Consider the following 22,439-nt stretch of genomic DNA (forward strand, 5'->3'; position numbering starts at 1 on the left):
CAGGGATTTCTAATGATGATATAAAAGACCCCTCCACACTTAAGATGTACATTTCCCTCAAAGAAAGATATATTGACAAAGATAGATTTATAATTATAAGTTAGGGAGAGAAGTGAAACTTCCTGAATGATGAATGGACTCCTTCAATTGGAGTTATGGAGAATAATCGGCCAAGGCAATGATGAGAGTGGGGGAGGGTACTCTGGTGGTGGTAGAGGTTCATTAGTCCATAAGTTCTGCGCCATTGGGGTTTTTAGTTCCTGTTTGATGATGAGGTTTGGAGCTCTTTATGACTGTGATAAAATCAGGAACTCTTTAGGAAATATAATGAAGCATATTTACTCGTAATGAAATAGCCGAAAATAAAAATTGTAAAAACTAAAGATAAAATAGTATTAAGAGGAAATAAAAGGTAATTTCAAAATATAAAGATAAAGCTAAAATATATAATAGGTGTTTATAGAGAAATTTGGGCACACGGCCGTGGGGCACGCCCGTGTGCCTTCGTTTCAGCCAGTGTGTTTCATGGTTTTCGAAATTGGGCGCATTGGTGTACAAGGCCATGTTGCACGGCCGTGTCAATCTTCTATCACGTCTCCCACGCCCGTGTATGCAGGCACACGCCCGTGTTATTGTGACAGTGTCGACAACGGGGCTGGGCATGGGCATGTTGAACGCCAGTGCTAAATTGACAGGTTTGCCCATGGTTTCAAAATGGCAGTTTCGCCCACGACCATGTCGCATGGCCATGGCAACTTAACGCATTCCGTGTTGGGGAAAAATGTTTTGCCCTGTTTTAACAAGGCCTAATGCATGCCCGTGTGCCTAGTCGTGTGGGCTTTAGCAAGCCTATGTTCCATGATTTGGTTAGTATGGTAGATGTTAAAAACTAAAATTTAAAGAAATTAACACTGTTAGTGCTCGAGTTGCCTCTCGAGAAGTGCTTATTTATAGTCTAAGCTAGACTTACCTTTCTTCTACATGGTCAATGTGGTGCGAGGAGTTTACATTCATTCCTGCTATCAAATTTATCAACATAAGGCTTAAGAAAGGTATTGTTTACCTTAAATGTGCCGAATTTGGGATAAATTAGCTTGATGTAAGAGGAATTTCTTTATTAGGTTCAGGAGTGACAATGCGAGGATCTGTTGCATCTAGTAGTACTTTGTCTCCAACCTTAAGTTGATTTGGTGAGGTATTGAGCTTGTCCTAACTCGGTTTTGATTTATCGGGTGTTCTCGATTTCTGTGTCCGCCATTCATCTAGCTCCTCAATAAATAGCCTTCGTTCTTCATAGATAGGTCCTTTGTTGTTGTTTGAACACGACTCATATGTGTTCTTCAAAACTCTTTCCTGCGTAGAGGGTGTCACCACATGATCAGTACTAGTAGAATGATTTATGCAACCACCTTCAATTTTTGATGTGTTACTCGAATTACGAGCTTGAAGGGTGATTGTTTCATCTCCCACACGGAGTGTGAGTTCACTTGTACCAACATCAAAAATGGTTCTAGCAGCCGCTAAAAAGGGTCGTCCTAAAATTAAATGTGCTTTACTATCCTCTTCCATGTCTAGAACAACAAAGTCTTCTGGGTATATAAATTTATCGATCTTAACCAGAACATCTTCAACGATACCCATAGGAAATCTAATGACTTTATTAGCCAATTGAATGCTCATCCTAGTTTGTTTGGGTTTCCCAAGACCTAGCTGTTTAAACATTTTATAAGGCATAACATTAATGCTTGCCCCTAAGTCAGCCAATGCATTATGAACATCTAAACTACCAATTAAACAAGGAATCGTAAAACTCCCTGGATCCTTCAATTTGTTGGGTAGCTTATTCTGTAATATGGTTGAGCAAACTGCATTCAACTCCACATGTGACACCTCATCCAACTTTCATTTATTTGTTAAAAGCTCCTTTAAAAACTTGACTGCGTTTGACATCTGCGAAAGGACTTTAATAAAAGGTAAGTTAATATGTAGTTTTTTTAAAAGTTTAAGGAATTTACCAAATTGTTCATCTGATCGGTATTTCCTTGTCGCATTGGGGTATGACACACGACGTTTATATTCTGTACTCATCGGCTTTGGGTCATTTTGGCCTACCTCATTCTTACCTTTGCTTACCATCGTTTCTGGCCTTGGTTTTGCAACTAACCCTTCCTCATCTTGAATGGCAATCTCGTTGAGTTGCTCCCTTGGGTTAGATTCAGTGTTGCTTGGCAGGCTACCTTGTGGTCGTTCAGAAATCAACTTGGCGAGTTGTCCAATCTAAGTTTCGAGCCCTTGGATTGATGCTTGTTGATTTTTGAGTGCCGTCTCGGTATTCTAAAAATGAGTTTCTAATACCGAGATGAATTTGGTTAGCATCTCCTCAAGGTTTGGCTTTTTCTCCTACTGGTATGGTAGTGGCTGAAAGCCTAGAGGGGGTGGTGGTCTCTGATTTCCTTAGCCTTCCCATGAAAAATTTGGGTGGTTCCTCCAACCTGCATTGTAAGTATTGCTATAAGGATTGTTTTGAGATCGAGGATTGTTACCCATGTAATTTAACTGCTCGTTCTCCATGTTGTGGCAATAAGGTGGGTATTCTGAACTGCTTGATCCACCTCTACTTCCTTCGCACTGCATTACTGGGTGAACCTGTGAAGAACTAAGAAAACCATTAATTTTCTTATTCAAGAGTTCTACCTGATTAGAGAGCACGGTGACCAAATCGACGTTATAAACACCAATTGTTTTTGTTGGCTTTGTCCTCATGACTTGCCACTGATAGTTATTCAGTGACATCTCCTCTATAAATTCATAGGCATCTTCAGGTGTCTTATTATTGATGGTTCTACTAGCAGCTGCGTCAACTGTTTGTCGAGTCGAAGGATTCAGGCCATTATGAAAGGTTTGTAACCCATGGTGAGGGCATCTTCTCAAGAGGTCTTTGTATCTCTCCCATGCATCGTAGAGTGTTTCTAAATCCATCTACACAAAAGAAGAGATATCATTACGTAATTTAGCCGTTTGACCCGGTGAAAAATATTTTAATAAAAAATTTTTGGTCATTTGTTCCCAAGTAGTGATTGACCCCGTGGCAACAAGTTCAACCACTATTTAGCTTTGTTTCTCAATGAAAAAGGGAATAACCGAAGGCGAATGACGTCATAAAAAACGCCATTAATTTTAAATGTATCACATAGTTCCAAAAAGTTTGCCAAGTGAACATTGGGATCTTCGTCCTGTAAACCATAAAACTGAGCAAATTGCTGTATCATTTGAATTGTGTTAGGTTTCAGTTCAAAAGTATTTGCAGCTACAGCAGGTCTAACTATGCTCGATTCAATTCCTGTTAAAGAAGGTTTAGCATAATCATAAATAGTGCACAGAGCAGGATTCTGATTAACAGTAATCGCAGGAGGAGCTAGATTTTGTTGGTTTTCAGCCATCTCCTCGGTTGTGGTTGAAGTATCGTCCTTTTGCTCTTCCTTTGTGTATCATAAGCTTCACCTTATTTTTCTTCGGTTTCTGCGAACTGTGCGATCGATCTCACTATCCAACAGTAATGGTCCTGACGGGTTTCTTCTGGTCATAAACTAGAAAAACCTGTCAGAAGAAAATAAATGAAGAATCAGAAAAGAAAACAAAAATTTAAATTGCAATAAAAGTAAAATGGCTAAAGTAATAAAAATCGAGTGTTCCTAATATCCTAGTTCCCCGGCAACGACGCTGAAAACTTGATGCGTGATATTCGTGACAGGTTTTAAAAATTTATAAATGAATCGCTCTTGAGACTAACTTATTATCACGATTAAGTCAAGTGTACCTATCGAACAGTGACATAGTTCAGCAAGACCGAATTGTCGAACCCAAAGGAACTACGAGTACTAGTATTTACTTCCTTTTTATTATCTAGCCTAAAAATTAAGAGGCTTGGTTATCTAAACTAATTACTAACTAAGAATGCACAGAAAGAAAATTTGGGAAAATAGTTTTGGGAAAATTCGATTGATTAAGACAATACCTAAGGAAAAATCCACCTAGACTTCACTTGTTATTTGACTCTGCACTAGACGATTTATTCATTTGACTTGATCCGTAGAAATCCCTAAGTTATATTATTATCTCTTTCGAGACTAATAACGTCTAACCCTAGGTTGAATAATTGAAATATCTTTCTAATTAACACCCTAGAATTGCATTAAATCGATCTATGGATTCCCTTATTAGGTTTCACCCTAATCCGGTAAAATCTTATCACCCTATCTCTAGGCGTGCAATCAACTCCGCTTAATTATGACAAATTTACTCTTAGACAGGGTCTATTCCTCCTCTAAATAAGAGCTTAACTTGAAGCAATATCCTGGAATATCAAAACAAGAATTAAGAACACATAATTAAGAACAAGTCAAATATTTATCATACAATTCAGATAATAATAACAAGATCCGTCTTAGGTTTCATTCCCCTTAGGTATCTAGGGGGTTTAGTTTATACTTATGAAAGAAAACATCTCAAAAGCATAAATATAACAAAGCATAAGAAAACCCAAAACTCCTGAAGGAACTTGAAGGGAGATCTTTAGTCTTGATGATGAATCCGGCTTCTGAGATGGATCAATCGGCTTTCCTTGAGTAATTCCTTGCTTCCTACTCTGTGTCCCCCTCTTAAGTGCCTCCTCAGGTGTTTAAATAGGCTTTTGGATGCCTAAGAGCCCTAAAAATTGGCCTTTTTTCGAATAGGACTATACTTGGGCTCGGCAGGGTCACGCCCGTGTGCGATTACTCCAGCCCGTGGTCAAGGCTATTGAATAGGCACGGGCGTGTAGTCTACCTGTGTAAGTTGTGCTTCAATCCTGCCAAATGGACACAGCTGTGTGACACGCCCGTGTGAGGAAGTTCGGGTCGTGTTGATTTCCCACGTGGGTCTATTTTCTCTATTTTCGGCCCGTTTCTCGCTCTTTTTACTCTCCTATGCTCTCCTAAGTATAAAACATGAAATTAAAGGATTAGGAGCATCAAATTCACCAAATCTAAGGAGAAACCATTCATAAATGGGCTTAAGCATGGGAATAAAATATGTATAAATTACGGTTTATCAATTATTATTATTATTATTGTGGATAAAGCAACACTTCATTCTCAAAATTTACAACTTTTCTTGATCTTGCTCCATTTGATGACATGACATTTTGATATCATATCATTACCTACAAGGGCGAAACCAGAAATATTTTTAGGAGGCGAAATTAACTTGTAATTTTTATGACAGAAAAAATTTAATTTCACCATTTTAATAGACTATATCTTTATAATTTTTAAAGGATTAAATAAAATTTTTATATTTTTAAGGGGGTAAAGTGTAATTTTTCCCTTACTAATTTAAAATTTTAAAAATTTTAAAAGGGCCATATGGAAAAATTTTCATTTTATGGGGCCAGAGCCTTATGAACCCCTTAATTTTGCCACCAACCACCTAAAAATTTATAAATTTGAATAAAAATTATATAATGACTTGGGAAAACATTTAAGTGTCAATTCACCACATGGACCAAATTTAAGAAAAATTGTCAAGTTTAGGCATTAATGTGGAAAGAGAAAAGGTCTAAGGACAAAATTGGAAAAAGTAAATAAGCTCAAGGATTAAATATTTGCATTATCCCTTATTATGTGGACATTGATTGGTGATGATCGTCCTAACAAAGTCAAATCAAAATGTAATACCGATGAAATGTAAATGTGATAAGCTATAAAAATAACATGTTTTTAATCTCATTCTTGATACGTTTTTGGATACACATGTGATAAGCTATAAAAATAACATGTGATAAGCTACAAAATTAACGAATTTGATTCTCCTAATCCTTTAAATTCATGTTTCTATACTTAGGTGAGCATAGGGGAGCGAAAGAAGTGAAAAACTGGACAAAATCAGACAAAAAGAGTTGTTTCCAGGATCCACACGGTCTGGGCATTTCAATACGGGCTGGCCACACGCTTGTGTTAGCCACATGGGCTGGTCATACGCTTATGTGCCAGCCCGTGTCGATATCACTCCCTTTTTTCCAAACACACAGAAAAACTCAATTTTTAGGCTTTCTGAGCATTCTAAAGTCTATAAATACATATTAGAATAAGACCTAAGAGAGGATGTAACAACTCGTTTTTAGTCAAATCGGAACAGTGGTTTCGGGACTAAAAATACAAATTCAAAATTTTTATTTTATTATTATTTTAATGTCTACAACATGATAATATGATTGTGTGAAAATTTCGTTAAGATATTTTATCGTTTGGGTGCTTAATTTCACAAAAATGGCTAAATCGCGTAAAATGTAAAACTTGTGTTCTATTAGCTAAAGCTATCTAATAGCTATGGAATATTAAAATGGAGGTCCTTATATGGTAATTAGACCATAGGTTTCTTAAGTGGATATTTATGGACATCTTTTAAATGTTTTTAATAGTTTATAACTAAGGTTAATTAAGAAATTTAGAAATTAAAGTCAATTAAAATAAACCAAATTTTAAAGTCATCATCTTCAAATGTTCTTTAATTGAAAATTGAAGGGAGAAACCATTTTTAGTTTTAAATTCGGCCAAGCTTCTCATGCTTATTTAGGAACGATTTTTGTCCCGTTTTTAATGATTCATATGTTTTTGAAATCGTTTTAGCTTAGTTTAGCTAGCCTTTGGACTATTTTGTAAAACTGTTAAAGGTTTAGAGTTTTTCCATTGATGAATCTAAGTATGTTTTATGTTTGATGATAGAAAATGCATGCTTTTTGTTAGATAAACAACATTTGTAAAGTGATTTTTTTAACAAAATTGTCAATTAGGGGTTAAATTGTGAAATGTGTATAAATTGTGGTTAAATTGTGAAATAAATGAAAAGTATGGGCTGCTAGGAACCTAATTGAAATTAGCCTAGCATGGGTTTTGGTTGAATTGCATGAATTTGTGATTTTATGAAATAAAGACTAAATTGTAAAAATGCGAAATATTAGGGGCAAATATGTAAAATTGCCTTAATGTATAATTTGGACCAAATTGAATAGAGAGATTATTAAATAAGTTAATTTTGATTATATTTAGATCAAGAAAGGCATAATACAAATTTAGATCGGGAAAAAATAAAGTTTCAGATTAAATGACTTAATTCACTGTTTTTGCATTCGAGGTAAGTTCGTATGTAATAAGCATTGTTATAACTATGTTTTAAATGCTTTGATATTGCATAAATTGTAAATACAACCTTATGGACACGTTTGATGATAATTTAGCAAGTGTGAAGTCCCGATTGAACCTTAGGAATAGTTTAGGATACAAATGACATGTCATTAGGGGTTTTGTGATTTGGGTGATGGTCCGTATGTCTTATTGGTGGTTGAGTTATCCGACATGTGTTGTGGATACTCGTCATCTTGTGTAAGTAGCACTGTGTAGCTTCGTCATGACCGTCAGTTTGTATGAGTAGACCCGTTGATAGCTCGAGAGTGAGCATTATATGTGATTTGAGATTGAGATAGCTTCGGCTATGGATGTGGTACTTAGGTGCGAGACTCTCGAGTATCCGATAGTATTTCGAATGGTTCAACGGGTACGTCAAATATGTGGATAGTATGGGTTGATACGAGATGGTACAGGTATGTACGTGAACCGAGCAATACATTGAAATAAGGAAAATTATGAAAGTTACATCCAACTTTGTGAATGCAAATGTGGTAGGTTGGTGATTCATTATAAACCACGTTATGTTATGTTTTATTCGCTTAATTTGAACATTGTTTAATTTTTTGTGTTTTATAGTGAAATCAAAGCTAGCTCAGATTCGGGATTGTCAGAGACTTCATCACACTATCCAACTATCACCTTGGTACTTTTGAACTTAAGTATTTTGAGCATATGCCATGTACAGGAACTTTGGTCATTTTGATATATGTGTTGGTAATGAATTTAGCCATTTGAATTGGCTTGTAAATGTCTAAAGTTTGGTTTTGTATGTAGGCATGAAAGTTGGCTTAATTTGGTTGGTTTGGTTGTGTATATATTAGTGCATATGGCTTGTGTTGTGAATTTGATAATAGGTATTGTAGAGGCCAAATGGTTGATGAATTGAGAAATTGTATAATTGTAAATTTAGGCAAATTAATGCAAGTTTGAAAGTGTCCATTTAGTTGAGTTGAGATTATGAATTTGGTATAAAATGGGATAACATATTGTATTATATGTGTGCCTTTTTGTTTTTGGTATGAAAACGGTTTGACTGATGCTTGGTTGAGATTAGATGAATGCCTACATATACTATGTTTTGGTGCCAATTGGGTTGGTTTAGGTGTGTACTAGTTCGGATAGCAAAATGGCTTGGTAAATAGCCTATTTTTGTCTATATGGGTAGAGCCACAAGTGTGTATCTCAGTCGTGTGTGACACACGATCAGGTTACACGGCCGTGTGTCGCCTAGTGTTGAATTAAAAATCAAGTAAGTATACTCCACACGGCCCAACACACGGGCGTGTGATTGGCCGTGTGGCCTAAGTCAGTATACCCTATAGGTTTGGCACGGCCTAGTACACGGCCCGGTACATGGCTGTGTGTGGCCATTTTTATGGCACACGGGCGTGTGTGTTGGCCGTGTAACCCAAGTCAGAGAGTTACACGGGGTCAGACATGGGCTAGGACACGGCCATGTGAACCCATTTCGAATGTCCACACGGCCTATGACACGGGCGTGTTTTTGGCCGTATGAGACACACGGCTAGGCCACACGGGCGTGTGTCCCTTGTATTTTGAAAAATTTTCTAAGTGTTTCAAAAAGTTTCCTAAGTTATCAGTTTAGTTTCGAACCATCCCGAATACATGTTTTAGTCCTCGTGGGCTTATACTAGGGACGATATGCATGTTGTTGAATGATGATTATTTGGAACTTGAAAATGTATGTGAAATGTAAGTGCAATTGAATAATATGTTCGGTAATGCTTCGTAACCTCATTCCAGAGTTGAATACGGGTGAGGGGTGTTACATTTATTGGTATCAGAGCTATGATTTAGTCGATTGTCGGACTAACGTAGCGTATGTGAGAGTCTAGCTATACATGCCATATATAACCTGTGATATTGTGATATCTCCTGACAGTTTAAATTGTGTTTTCATATAGTAAATGGATTCAATCGAGCTGTAGCTGATGATGTTAAAAGTAATACGCCTGCCTCCGTTCACGGGGTAGCGTAATCTGAGTTGAGACCCGTATCGGTTAGCCAGGGAGGAGAGGCTAAAGAAGCCCTCTTCCAGATGATGAATAAGTGGTTTATAGAGTTTGTTCAAATAAATTCGACTGCTCAGTAACCTCCACCCTTATCTAATCCCTAATCGGTTCCCGTAGTTCCTCAAGGTGTGGAACTTTTACGATTGAACAAGACATCTGTTGATAAAATCTAAAAATAAAGGGTTGAAGAGTTTAGAGCTATCGTTGATGACGATCCTGAGAGAGTAGAGTTTTGGCTTGAAAATAATGTCAGAGTATTTGATGAACTATCTTGCACACCAGATGAATGTTTAAAATGTGCCATATCACTTATGAAGGACACTGCGTATCAATGGTGAAATACTTTAGTATCTGTGGTACCAAGAGAAAAAGTCACCTGGGAATTCTTTTAAGCCGAATTCAGAAAGAAATACATCAGCCAGAGGTTTATCGACCAAAAATGCAAAGAGTTTCAAAAATTGAAACAGGGCCGTATGTCTGTGACTGAGTATGAGCGAGAGTTTGTGAGACTCAGTAAGTATGCTCGAGAATGTGTTTCAACCGAAGCAATTATGTGTAAAAGATTCGAAGATGGATTGAAAGAAGATATCAGATTGTTAGTCGGGATTCTAGAGTTGAAGTTATTTGTGGTACTAGTTGATTGAGCTTGCAAAGCCGAGGAAATGGGCAAAGAAAAGAGAAAAGTTGATTTCAAAGCTAGAGATTCAAGAAAAAGATCGATGAATAAACCCTATCAGTCTTTGTCAAAGAAATCACAGGATTCATACATTCGTTCAAATGCTTCAATCGAGTATCCAAAAAGAGATCGTGGAAAGCAATACTCAAGTCCTAAAGCTCAAGCTACATCAATACAAGTGTTGGCAGTGTGAGAAACAATAAACCTTAGTGCGAATAGTGTGGTCGACGACATTTTGGTGAATGCTAGATGGATAAAAGTGGTTGCTTTAAATGTGGTTCGCAAGATCATTTCATAAGATATTGTCCCGAGTTAGCTGAGAAAGATAAATTTTAGAATGCAAGATCGAGTAATGCAGCTACTAGAGGAAGACCACCTAGAAATGCAGAAAATGTGTCCAGTAGCAATGGAACGACAAAAGACTCTGCTGTGAGATCCGAAGTTAGAGCACCATCTAGAGCTTACGCTATTCGAGCTCGTGAAGATGCATTGTCGCCAGATGTTATCATCGGTACATTTTCCCTCTATGAAACTAATGTAATTGCATTGATTGATCCTGGATCGACTCATTCATATGTTTGTGAGAATTTAGTGTTTAGTAAGAGTTTGCCTATCGAGTATACTGAGTTTGTGATAAAAGTGTCAAACCCCTTAGGTAAGTATGTTCTAGTTGATAAAGTTTGCAAGAATTTTCCTTTGATGACTAGGGGTTACTGTTTTTCGGCTAATTTAATTCTACTACCATTTGATAAATTTGATGTAATTCTGGGTATGGACTGGTTGGCGCTGCATGATGCCGTTGTGAATTGTAGACGAAAGATTATTGAATTAAAGTAAAAGAATAATGAGATCCTTTGGATTGATTCTGATGAATTGAGTGGATTACCTGTCGTGATATCATTGATGTTAGCTCAGAGATATGTGAAGCAAGGTTGCAAAGCTTATCTTGCTTACGTACTTAATATAGAAGTGTCTGAATCAAAGATTGAATTAGTGCCAGTGGTTTGTGAGTATCCAGATGTGTTTCTAGAAGAGTTGCCGGGATTGCCACCTATCAGAGAAGTCAAGTTTGCTATTGAATTGGTACCGGGAACATCACCGATATCGATAGCTCTGTACAAAATGGCTCCAACAGAATTGAAAGAGTTGAAAGCTTAGTTGCAAGGGTTAACAGATAGAGGTTTCGAATGACCTAGTTTTTCGCCCTAGGGTGTTCTAGTTCTATTCGTAAAGAAGAAAGATGGATTAATGAGAATGTGTATTGACTATCATCAGCTCATAAAGGTTACAATAAAGAATAAGTATCCTTTGCCGAGAATTGATGATTTGTTTGATCAGTTGAAAGGAGCAACAGTATTTTCGAAGATTGATCTGCAGTCTGGTTATTATTAGTTGCGAGTAAAAGATTCAGATGTGCCGAAAACTGTGTTTAGAACAAGGTACGGGCATTATGAATTTCTTGTTATGCATTTCGGATTAACTAATGCTCCTGCAATTTTTATGGATTTGATGAATCGGATATTTAGACCGTATTTAGATAGATTTGTTGTTGTATTTATTGACAACATTCTAATCTATTCACGAGATGAGTCTGAGCATGCTAAACATTTGAAAATTGTGCTACAAACCTTGAGAGATAAGCAACTGTTTGCTAAATTCAGCAAATGTGAGTTTTGGTTTCGAGAGGTTGGATTTTTGGGACATATTGTTTCAACGGAAGGTATACGAGTTGACCCAAGCAAGATTTCCGCAGTTGTTGATTGGAAACCACCAAGAAACATGTGACAGCCTTAAAACGACCCTAGTCGGAATGTGGATTCGGGACCACAAAACCGAGACATAAAAATAATTTGATATTTATTTTGATGCCTATAATATGTGTTAACTCATGTGTGACATTTTGATGCTTTAATTTAGAGTTATAAATGTGAATTTCACTAGAAAGGACCTAGTAGAAAACTTTGAAAGTATGATGGGGAAATGTATGATGACTAATTAAAGCATGCATGCAAAACAATGGCCTTGCATGTCAAATACCCCCTTTTTACAAGTGATGGCCGGCCATGACAAGGGAGTATGGGCTAAACATGTCATGAAACATGTTTTGTTGGTGCATTAGGGGGAAACAATAAACAAATAAGCATGGGTAGTAAAGAAAGAAAAAAAAATGTGTGTGTGAGTGAAACCCCCCCCCATTGCCGTACATGGAAGAAAAGAAAAGAAAAAAATTTTACTCATCCATTTCATTCTCTCTTGACCGAAAATACTAGAGGGGAAGGGAGGAATTTTGCTTCATGCTTGGGTTGGAAGAGGATTAGGAAGAGGTTTGGCTATATTTGCATCAAGATTAAGGTATGGTTGATGTTGTGCCATGAGATTCATGCATGTTTTTGGTTGCTAACTTGATCTTCTTATTAGCCCATGGTTCAAATCTTTGTTATCATGGGGATGGTATTTGGCCAAGGTGGATTTTGAGTTAATGCCATTGCATGTTAAATATGAAGCTTGATGATGATACATGTGATGGTGGATTGAGGACTCTTAGATTTTCTTTGAGCATTTTTGAATGATATACTAAGTTCTTTGTGTAATCATGACCAAAATTATGGTGTTGTGATGTATTCGGCCATGGTACATCCCCAAGTGTGATTTATGCTCTTTGCATGGAGAGTAAGATTTGTGTTTCGAAATCATATTCATGTTTAGTTACAATCAACTTGAGATTCGGCTCTAGCATACATATATGTATATATGTTTGAGCATGATGTATTGGTATGACGTATATACTATCTTAAGGTATATACTTACTTATGATGATGTTTTGGTTATGAAGGAAATGATAGATGTGTATTGAGTTACAATATGGAAAGGTATTAGTTAGTAAAATGTATGCTGTTTTTGTGTGGTAATAAGTGCATAAATGGCCTCAACAAGAACATGCATATTCGGCCACATGAAGGGAAATTGGTGTGCATGTATTCGGTTAGAGGCAACCATATTGAAGCCTTATCTTGGCTTAGATTGTTGACTAAATGGGTAATAAGTGAGGATGGTTGCCGAATATACAAACATACATATGCATGTGTAATTGAATTATGAATGTTTAGCGAGATGGTTAAACTAGTTGATTTATTGATTAAGCTCAAGGAGTTAAAGAAGGAGAATCAAGCAAGGGAAAGGCGAAGGTCATCGAGTAGCCGACTTGGACTATTTTTACCCAACACAAGGTAAGTCATTAAGCATATATTTGATATTGCTTAAATGATTGTAATATCTATGCAATTGTGTTTAATGAGATGAAATATATACAAATGTATGTGTATGAAAAGATGATAATGTTGAACGTAAAAGAGATAGTGAAATGTGTAGGAAGTTTGCTTGCACTAAGTGTGCGAGAAATAGATGTGTACGGTGATTTAGATTGGCACTTGAGTGTGCGAGCTTGTAATGTATGGCACTAAGTGTGCGAGTTTGGACTATATGGCACTATGTGTGCGGGCTTGAATCACGTGGCACTAAGTGTGCGTGATTGAGTATTAAGCACTATGTGTGCGAACTCTACATATATCTCCGATTGAATATTTATATGGAGGTGTGACTCTATCGAGATGAGTATGGACAGCGGAAAGAGTAAGTACCTTGAGTTCATGGCTAATAGATGCTATGTTCATGCTCGGGTGGAGTTGGTAAGATTTAAATCTATGTGATGATTTCAATTGCATGATTGTTGCGAAATGAAATGATGTATGGAAATTGCTTCAAATATCCTATTGAATAGTATATGAAATGTAAATGTATGACTTGGTATGAGATTGATCCGAAGGATCTAAGGAACTATGGTACGTTGATGCGGCTAGAACACTTGGCCTTGTTTCATTATTTCATTTTATGATAATGTTATTAATGGATGGTTGTGGAATGCTTATGACTTCTTGAGTTATAAACTCACTCGGTGTATTCTTGTCACCCATTTTAGGTTCCTTGGGCTCGTCTCCTTTTGGGTGTTCAGAATCACAACGAAGTCATCACACCGTGAGCAATTTTTGGTATTGTCTTCTTAGTCGACTTAGGAGAACATTTGGCATGTATGAGCTATTTTGTTTTGTTAAATTTTGGGTTGTAAACTTTAAGCCATGTGAAAATGGCCTATGTGGTCGTTTGAGTGGGATGCTAGAATCTATAGCCACGAGTCTTAGAAACCTTAATTTTGATAAGGTGGCCATAATTTGTGTCACTATGATGGATGAGTAGTAAGGCTAAGGAAGGATTCATGAAATTGGCATAGTCTACTGCAGTAACTGTTGCGGACAGCAGCAGTGATATGAGATCGAAAAATCACTAAAAATAGTAGAAGTGGAATTAATAGCTAAAAAAATTACGTACTCGAAGCTTGATGCGTCTATTTTCATATGGATGAAACGAAACGACCATATGAGCTGTATTTTAAGATATATTAAAGTTCTCGTGAAACAGGGTCAGAACGGTTTCTGGATCCCCTGTTCCGACTTTGGAAAATCATTGTAAATTAACCAGAGATAATTAGGAGTCATACCATATATGTATAGATTCCTCTCTGAGTCTAGTTTCTAGAGAAATATACGGAATCAGTATTGAAGCCCTGTACAGGGAGATATCCAATTCGTAACACACAAAGGTCAGTGTAGTCGATCCCTGCAACAGGGGAGACTTTAACTAATAAACTGTACTAATTGGCTCGACCAAAAATTCTAGAAAAAAATCTGTAGATGGACATATGAGTCTAATTTCAGGGAAAAATTACGAAACTTATTTTCGAGTTGTAAAACTCAAGTTATGATTTTTGAAGCAACTAGCACACAGATTGGCAGCTTGTCTGGGAAATTCTCAATAAGTGGTTTGAAGTCTGTTAACACCTCGTGTTCGACTCTGGCGACGGTCTCGGGTTCGGGGTGTTACAATTTTATTGGTATCAGAGCTATGGTTTAGTCGGTTCTAGGACTACTGTAGCGCGTGTGAGTCTAGCTATACATGCCAATGTGTTATTGCTTAAAAATGTGATGACTTCGACGGTTGAAATTTTTGTTTTGATTAGCAAATGGAACCCGAGGTAGAGACCCTTGGCGGATGACGTTGAAAGTGTAGCGGCTGCTCTGCGCAAGGGACATCGCTGTTGAGCCTCGGTCATCCGCGAATAATCAAGATGAAGGCGAAACAAGCCTTCTTCACCATGATGAACGAGTGGGTCGCGCAATATGCCCGAACCAATCCGCTGTCCAACCATTCCCAAATATAAATAATCCACCCCAAGAGCCCGTAATGCCATCGATTCTGTTGATCCCGTGAGGCTGAGTAAACCACCGTGGACTTGATTAGGAAGCGTGGGGCGAGGAGTTTAAGGCCATAGTTCTTGATGATGCCGAAGGGTTGAGTTACGCTTGATAACACAATTAGAGTGTTTGATGAACTGTCATGCACACCGATGAATGTCTTAAGTGTGCTATATCCTTGTTATGAGACTCACCTACTATTGGTGGAGGACCTTAATTTCCATAGTCCCAAAGGAACAAGTTACTTGGGATTTCTTCCAAACGGAATTTCAAAGAAATACATTAGTCAACGGTTCATCGATCAAAAGCGTAAGGAATTCTTGGAGCTCAAGCAAGGTCGTATGATTCAGATCTCAATCTGAACATGAGTTCGTAAGACTTAGTCGGTATGCTCGGGAGTGTGTGGCTGATGAGGTTGCTATGTGCAAAAGATTTGAAGAGGATTGAATGAAGAGTTAAAGCTCTTGGTGGGTATTTTGGAGATAAAAGAATTTGTAACACTAGTTGAACGAGCACGCAAGGCGGAAGAGCTCGGAAGGAGAAGAGGAAGGCTGAATTTGAAGTTAGAGATTATCGTAAAAGATCGACGGCAAGGCTCCATTTTCGGTGTAAAGAAGTTCGAGAGAGGACACAAATAAGTCGAGGCGATCTGCGGGATTTCCATTAGAGCACGACCATCGATGGACTCACGAGCTACCTCGGTAGCTAGTGTGGGCAATAATCGTCAAGAAAAGCCCGAATGCCCCAATGTGGAAGACGACACATAGGTGAATGTTGGGGTAAGTCATTAATAGGGCTTGTTATGGATGCGGTTCGAGGACCACTTCATTAGAGATTGCACGGAGCTAGATGAGAAGAATAAGATGCAAGGTGCAAGATCTAGTGGGACGACGGCTAGAGGTAGACCCCGAGGATTTCGGGAGGTAGGGGTGGTAATCGAGAGGGTCTCGATACGGTTGTTCGATCCGAGACTCGTGCTCTGCTAGAGCATATGCTATCCGCGACGAGAGGAGGCATCCTCCCCGACGTTATCACCGGTACTTTCACTCTCTTTGATACTAGTGTGATTGCATTGATTGACCCCGGCTCTACTCATTCATATGTATGTGAAACCTTAGCATCCAAAGAAGACTCTACCGTTGAGTCTCTCGAGTTCGTAATCGGTGTCAAATCCTTGGGTCGTTACGTCTTTGGTCGACAAAGTGTGTAAGAAATGCCCCTAGTCATTCGAGGTTCCTGTTTTCCGGCGGACTTGATGCTATTGCCGTTCGATGAATTTGATGTTATTCTTGGGTTGGATTGGTTGACCGTGCATGACGCGGTTGTGAATTGCAAAAGCAAGACTATTGATTTGAGATGCGCAAATAACGAGATGATCCGAGTTGAGTCTACGGACTTGAAGGGGTTGCCAGCTGTAATATCATCAATGTTGGCCCAGAAATATGTAAAAAAAGGGTGCGAAGCATACCTTGCGTATGTACTTGATGATAAGGAGTTAGAAATAAAACCCGAATCTGTGCCGGTGGTTTGTGAATACCCGGATGTTTTTCCCGAAGAATTACCGGGTTTGCCACTGTTCGGAGATAGAGTTTGGTATTAAGCTTGTACAGGACCACACCGATTTCGATAGCTCGTGATCGTATGGCACCAACGAATTAAAGGAGTTGAAAGCTCGATTACAAGTTGGTGGATAGAGGTTTTGCTCGCCTGAGTTTTTCACCTTGGGGTGCACCAGGTGTTGTTTGTGAAAAGAAGGACGGAACCATGAGGTTGTGCATCGACTATCGTCAACTTAATAAAGTGACAATAAAGAACAAATATCCGTTACAGCGATCGATGATTTGTTCGATCAAGCTGAAGGAGCCTCGGTGTTTTCAAAAATAGATTTGAGATTGGGCTATTATCGATTCGAATCCGAGATTCGGATATACCCAAAACGCCTTGAAACAAGATATGGTCACTACGAATTCTTAGTGATGCCGTTTGGGCTCACTAATGCCCTATGGTATTTATGGATTTGATGAATTGGATCTTCGATCATATTTGGATCGATTCGTAGTGGTGTTCATTGACGACATCTTGGTCTATTCAAGAGATGAGACCGAACATGCGAGCACCGAGATTAGTGTTGCAAATTTTACGGGATAAGCGGTTATATGCTAAGTTCACAAGTGTGAGTTACGGTTAAGAGAGTTAGCTTCTTGGGTCATGTGGTATCTACATCGGTATTCGAGTCGACAGAGTAAAATTTCAACTATACTTAACCGAAGCCTCAGAAATATTAATGAGGTTCGAGCTTTTTGGGACTTGCGGTTACTTACCGACGGTTTGTAAAAGGATTCTCGATGATAGCCACACCCATGACGAAACCGCTTGAAGGATGTCAAGTTTGAATGGACGGAAAAGTGTCGAAAAAGTTTCGATCAATTGAAAACTCATTTAACGAAGCTCCAGGTTTTAGTGCGGCCGAATCGGCAAAGAGTTTGTCATTTATAGTGACGCCCCCCTACTTGGGTTAGGTTGCGTATTAATGCAAGAATGTCGAGTTGTGGCCTACGCGTCGCGACAATTAAAGCCACATGAGAAAAATTATCCGACCCATGATCTCGAATTGGCTGCCATCGTATTCGCCTTAAAGATATGGCGACATTACTTATTTGGTGAGAAGTGCCATGTGTATTTGGATCACAAAAGTCTCAAATATTTGATGACTCAAAGAGACTTAAATCTGCGACAAAGACGTTGGCTCAAGTTGTTAAAAGATTATGAGCTTGTCATTGATTATCACCGGAAAGGCTAATGTGGTTGCGGACGCCTTAAGCGGAAATCCTTTGTTTGCTTTACGAGCAATGAATATACACTTGTCTATTCTACCCGAAAATGTGTTAGTAGCCGAATTAAAGGCCAAACCATTGTTGATTCATCAAATTTGTGAAGCTCAGAAAGTTGATGATGAGTTGGTTGCAAAACGGTTTGAGTGTGTTCGAACAAGGAATCGGAGTTTCATATTGGTGATGACGATTGTCCGAGGTTCGAAGTCGTCTGTGTTCCAAAGAATTGAACTTATTTCAATGATTCTGAACGAAGCCCATTGTAGCGAATGGCAATCCACCCGGGAGTACGAAGATGTACAACGATTTGAAACGACGATTTTGGTGGCATGGTATGAAACGAGACATCTCCGATTTTGTTTCGAGATGTTTAATATGTCAACAAGTGAAAGCGGAACATCAAGTGCCTTCAGGATTACTTCAGCCGATTACGATACCCGAGTGGAAATGGGATCGAGTCACAATGGACTTTGTGTCCGGACTGCCATTGTCAGCGAGCAAGAAGGATGCGATTTGGGTTGTTGTTGATAGACTGACTAACTCGGCTCACTTTATCTCTGTGCGTACGGATTTTTCATTGGATAAACTAGCTGAATTGTATGTTTCTCAGATTGTGAGATTACACGGGGTATCGATTTCTGTGGTGTCGGATAGAGATCCGAGGTTCACCTCGCGATTTTGGAAGAGATTGCAAGAAGCTTTAGGTACCAAGTTGCATTTCAAGACCGCTTTTACCCCCAAACCGATGGTCAATCCGAGCGGATAATTCGGATACTTGAGGATATGTTGAGATGTTGCATCCTCGAGTTCGTGGTTCATGGAAGCAGTACTTACCTTTGATTGAATTCGCCACAACAATAGTTTTCAATCAAGTATTAAGATGGCGCCTTACGAGGCCTTGTACGGGCGTAAATGCCGTACACCATTGTTTTGGACCGAGCTCGGTGAGAACAAAATTTTTGGAGTGGATTTGATTAAAGATGCTGAACAGAAGTAAAAGTAATCCGTGAAAATCAAGATAGCCTCCGATCGTCGAAAGTCGACGCGGATTTGAAACAAAAAGACATTGAGTATCAAGTGGGAGATAAAGTGTTTCTTAAAGTTTCGCCTTGGAAAAAGATACTCGATTTGGCCAGTAAGGCAAATTGAGCCCGAGGTTCATCGGGCCATATGAGATATCCGAACGAGTCGGTCCAGATTCGTGTCGTTTGATTTTGCCCCGAACTTGAAAAGATTCACGACGTCTTTCATGTTTCGATGCTTGACGCTATAGGTCTGATTCGTCGCACGTAATTAGTCCATCAGAGGTTAAAATTCAAGCTGATATGAGTTATGAAGAAGAACCGATTCGTATCTTAGCTCGTGAAGTGAAGGAGTTGCGAAACAAAAGGGTTCCATTAGTAAAAGTGTTATGGCTCAAACACGGGATGGAAGAAGCTACTTGGGAACCCGAGAACTCTATGAAGGAGCGTTACCCAAACCTATTTACCGGTAAGATTTTCGGGGACGAAAATTTCTTAAGTGGGGGAGAGTTGTGACAGCCTTAAAACGACCCTAGTCGGAATGTGGATTCGGGACCACAAAACCGAGACATAAAAATAATTTGATATTTATTTTGATGCCTATAATATGTGTTAACTCATGTGTGACATTTTGATGCTTTAATTTAGAGTTATAAATGTGAATTTCACTAGAAAGGACCTAGTAGAAAACTTTGAAAGTATGATGGGGAAATGTATGATGACTAATTAAAGCATGCATGCAAAACAATGGCCTTGCATGTCAAATACCCCCTTTTTACAAGTGATGGCCGGCCATGACAAGGGAGTATGGGCTAAACATGTCATGAAACATGTTTTGTTGGTGCATTAGGGGGAAACAATAAACAAATAAGCATGGGTAGTAAAGAAAGAAAAAAAAAATGTGTGTGTGAGTGAAACCCCCCCCATTGCCGTACATGGAAGAAAAGAAAAGAAAAAAATTTTGCTCATCCATTTCATTCTCTCTTGACCGAAAATACTAGAGGGGAAGGGAGGAATTTTGCTTCATGCTTGGGTTGGAAGAGGATTAGGAAGAGGTTTGGCTATATTTGCATCAAGATTAAGGTATGTTTGATGTTGTGCCATGAGATTCATGCATGTTTTTGGTTGCTAACTTGATCTTCTTATTAGCCCATGGTTCAAATCTTTGTTATCATGGGGATGGTATTTGGCCAAGGTGGATTTTGAGTTAATGCCATTGCATGTTAAATATGAAGCTTGATGATGATACATGTGATGGTGGATTGAGGACTCTTAGATTTTCTTTGAGCATTTTTGAATGATATACTAAGTTCTTTGTGTAATCATGACCAAAATTATGGTGTTGTGATGTATTCGCCATGGTACATCCCCAAGTGTGATTTATGCTCTTTGCATGGAGAGTAAGATTTGTGTTTCAAATCATGTTCATGTTTAGTTACAATCAACTTGAGATTCGGCTCTAGCATACATATATGTATATATGTTTGAGCATGATGTATTGGTATGACGTATATACTATCTTAAGGTATATACTTACTTATGATGATGTTTTGGTTATGAAGGAAATGATAGATGTGTATTGAGTTACAATATGGAAAGGTATTAGTTAGTAAAATGTATGCTGTTTTGTGTGGTAATAAGTGCATAAATGGCCTCAACACGAACATGCATATTCGGCCACATGAAGGGAAATTGGTGTGCATGTATTCGGTTAGAGGCAACCATATTGAAGCCTTATCTTGGCTTAGATTGTTGACTAAATGGGTAATAAGTGAGGATGGTTGCGAATATACAAACATACATATGCATGTGTAATTGAATTATGAATGTTTAGCGAGATGGTTAAACTAGTTGATTTATTGATTAAGCTCAAGGAGTTAAAGAAGGAGAATCAAGCAAGGGAAAGGCGAAGGTCATCGAGTAGCCGACTTGGACTATTTTTACCCAACACAAGGTAAGTCATTAAGCATATATTTGATATTGCTTAAATGATTGTAATATCTATGCAATTGTGTCTAATGAGATGAAATATATACAAATGTATGTGTATGAAAAGATGATAATGTTGAACGTAAAAGAGATAGTGAAATGTGTAGGAAGTTTGCTTCGGCACTAAGTGTGCGAGAAATAGATGTGTACGGTGACGAGATTGGCACTGAGTGTGCGAGCTTGTAATGTATGGCACTAAGTGTGCGAGTTTGGACTATATGACACTATGTGTGCGGGCTTGAATCACGTGGCACTAAGTGTGCGTGATTGAGTATTAAGCACTATGTATGCGAACTCTACATATATCTCCGATTGAATATTTATATGGAGGTGTGACTCTATCGAGATGAGTATGGACAGCGGAAAGAGTAAGTACCTTGAGTTCATGGCTAATAGATGCTATGTTCATGCTCGGGGTGGAGTTGGTAAGATTTAAATCTATGTGATGATTTCAATTGCATGATTGTTGCGGAAATGAAATGATGTATGGAAATTGCTTCAAATATCCTATTGAATAGTATATGAAATATAAATGTATGACTTGGTATGAGATTGATCTGAAGGATCTAAGGAACTATGGTACGATTCGATGCGGCTAGAACACTTGGCCTTGTTTCATTATTTCATTTTATGATAATGTTATTAATGGATGGTTGTGGAATGCTTATGACTTCTGAGTTATAAACTCACTCGGTGTATTCTTGTCACCCATTTTAGGTTCCTTGGGCTCGTCTCCTTTTGGGTGTTCAGAATCACGAAGTCATCACACCGTGAGCAATTTTGGTATTGTCTTCTTAGTCGACTTGGGAGAACATTTGACATGTATAAGCTATTTTGTTTTGTTAAATTTTGGGTTGTAAACTTTAAGCCATGTGAAAATGGCCTATGTGGTCGTTTGAGTGGGATGCTAGAATCTATAGCCACGAGTCTTAGAAACCTTAATTTTGATAAGGTGGCCATAATTTGTGTCACTATGATGGATGAGTAGTAAGGCTAAGGAAGGATTCATGAAATTGGCATAGTCTACTGCAGTAACTGTTGCGGACAGCAGCAGTGATATGAGATCGAAAAATCACTAAAAATAGTAGAAGTGGAATTAATAGCTAAAAAAATTACGTACTCGAAGCTTGATGGGTCTATTTTCATATGGATGAAACGAAACAACCATATGAGCTGTATTTTAAGAGATATTAAAGTTCTCGTGAAACAGGGTCAGAACGGTTTCTAGATCCCCTGTTCCGACTTTGGAAAATCATTGTAAATTAACCAGAGATAATTGGGAGTCATGCCATATATTTATAGATTCCACTCTGAGTCTAGTTTCTATAGAAACAAACGACATCAGTATTGAAGCCCTTT

General features: G+C 38.3%; 1 non-coding gene across 1 annotated transcript; it reads left to right on the forward strand.

Annotated features, from left to right (window-relative positions):
* The first annotated feature begins 2,905 nt into the window (after nt 1-2,905).
* Nucleotides 2,906-3,012, forward strand: LOC128296061 (small nucleolar RNA R71). The gene has a single exon (XR_008286609.1). It is a non-coding gene; the product is annotated as a small nucleolar RNA R71 (small nucleolar RNA).
* The last annotated feature ends 19,427 nt before the right edge of the window (nt 3,013-22,439 follow it).

Source organism: Gossypium arboreum, chromosome 7, assembly GCF_025698485.1.
Source record: "Gossypium arboreum isolate Shixiya-1 chromosome 7, ASM2569848v2, whole genome shotgun sequence".
NCBI classification, from domain to species: domain Eukaryota; kingdom Viridiplantae; phylum Streptophyta; class Magnoliopsida; order Malvales; family Malvaceae; genus Gossypium; species Gossypium arboreum.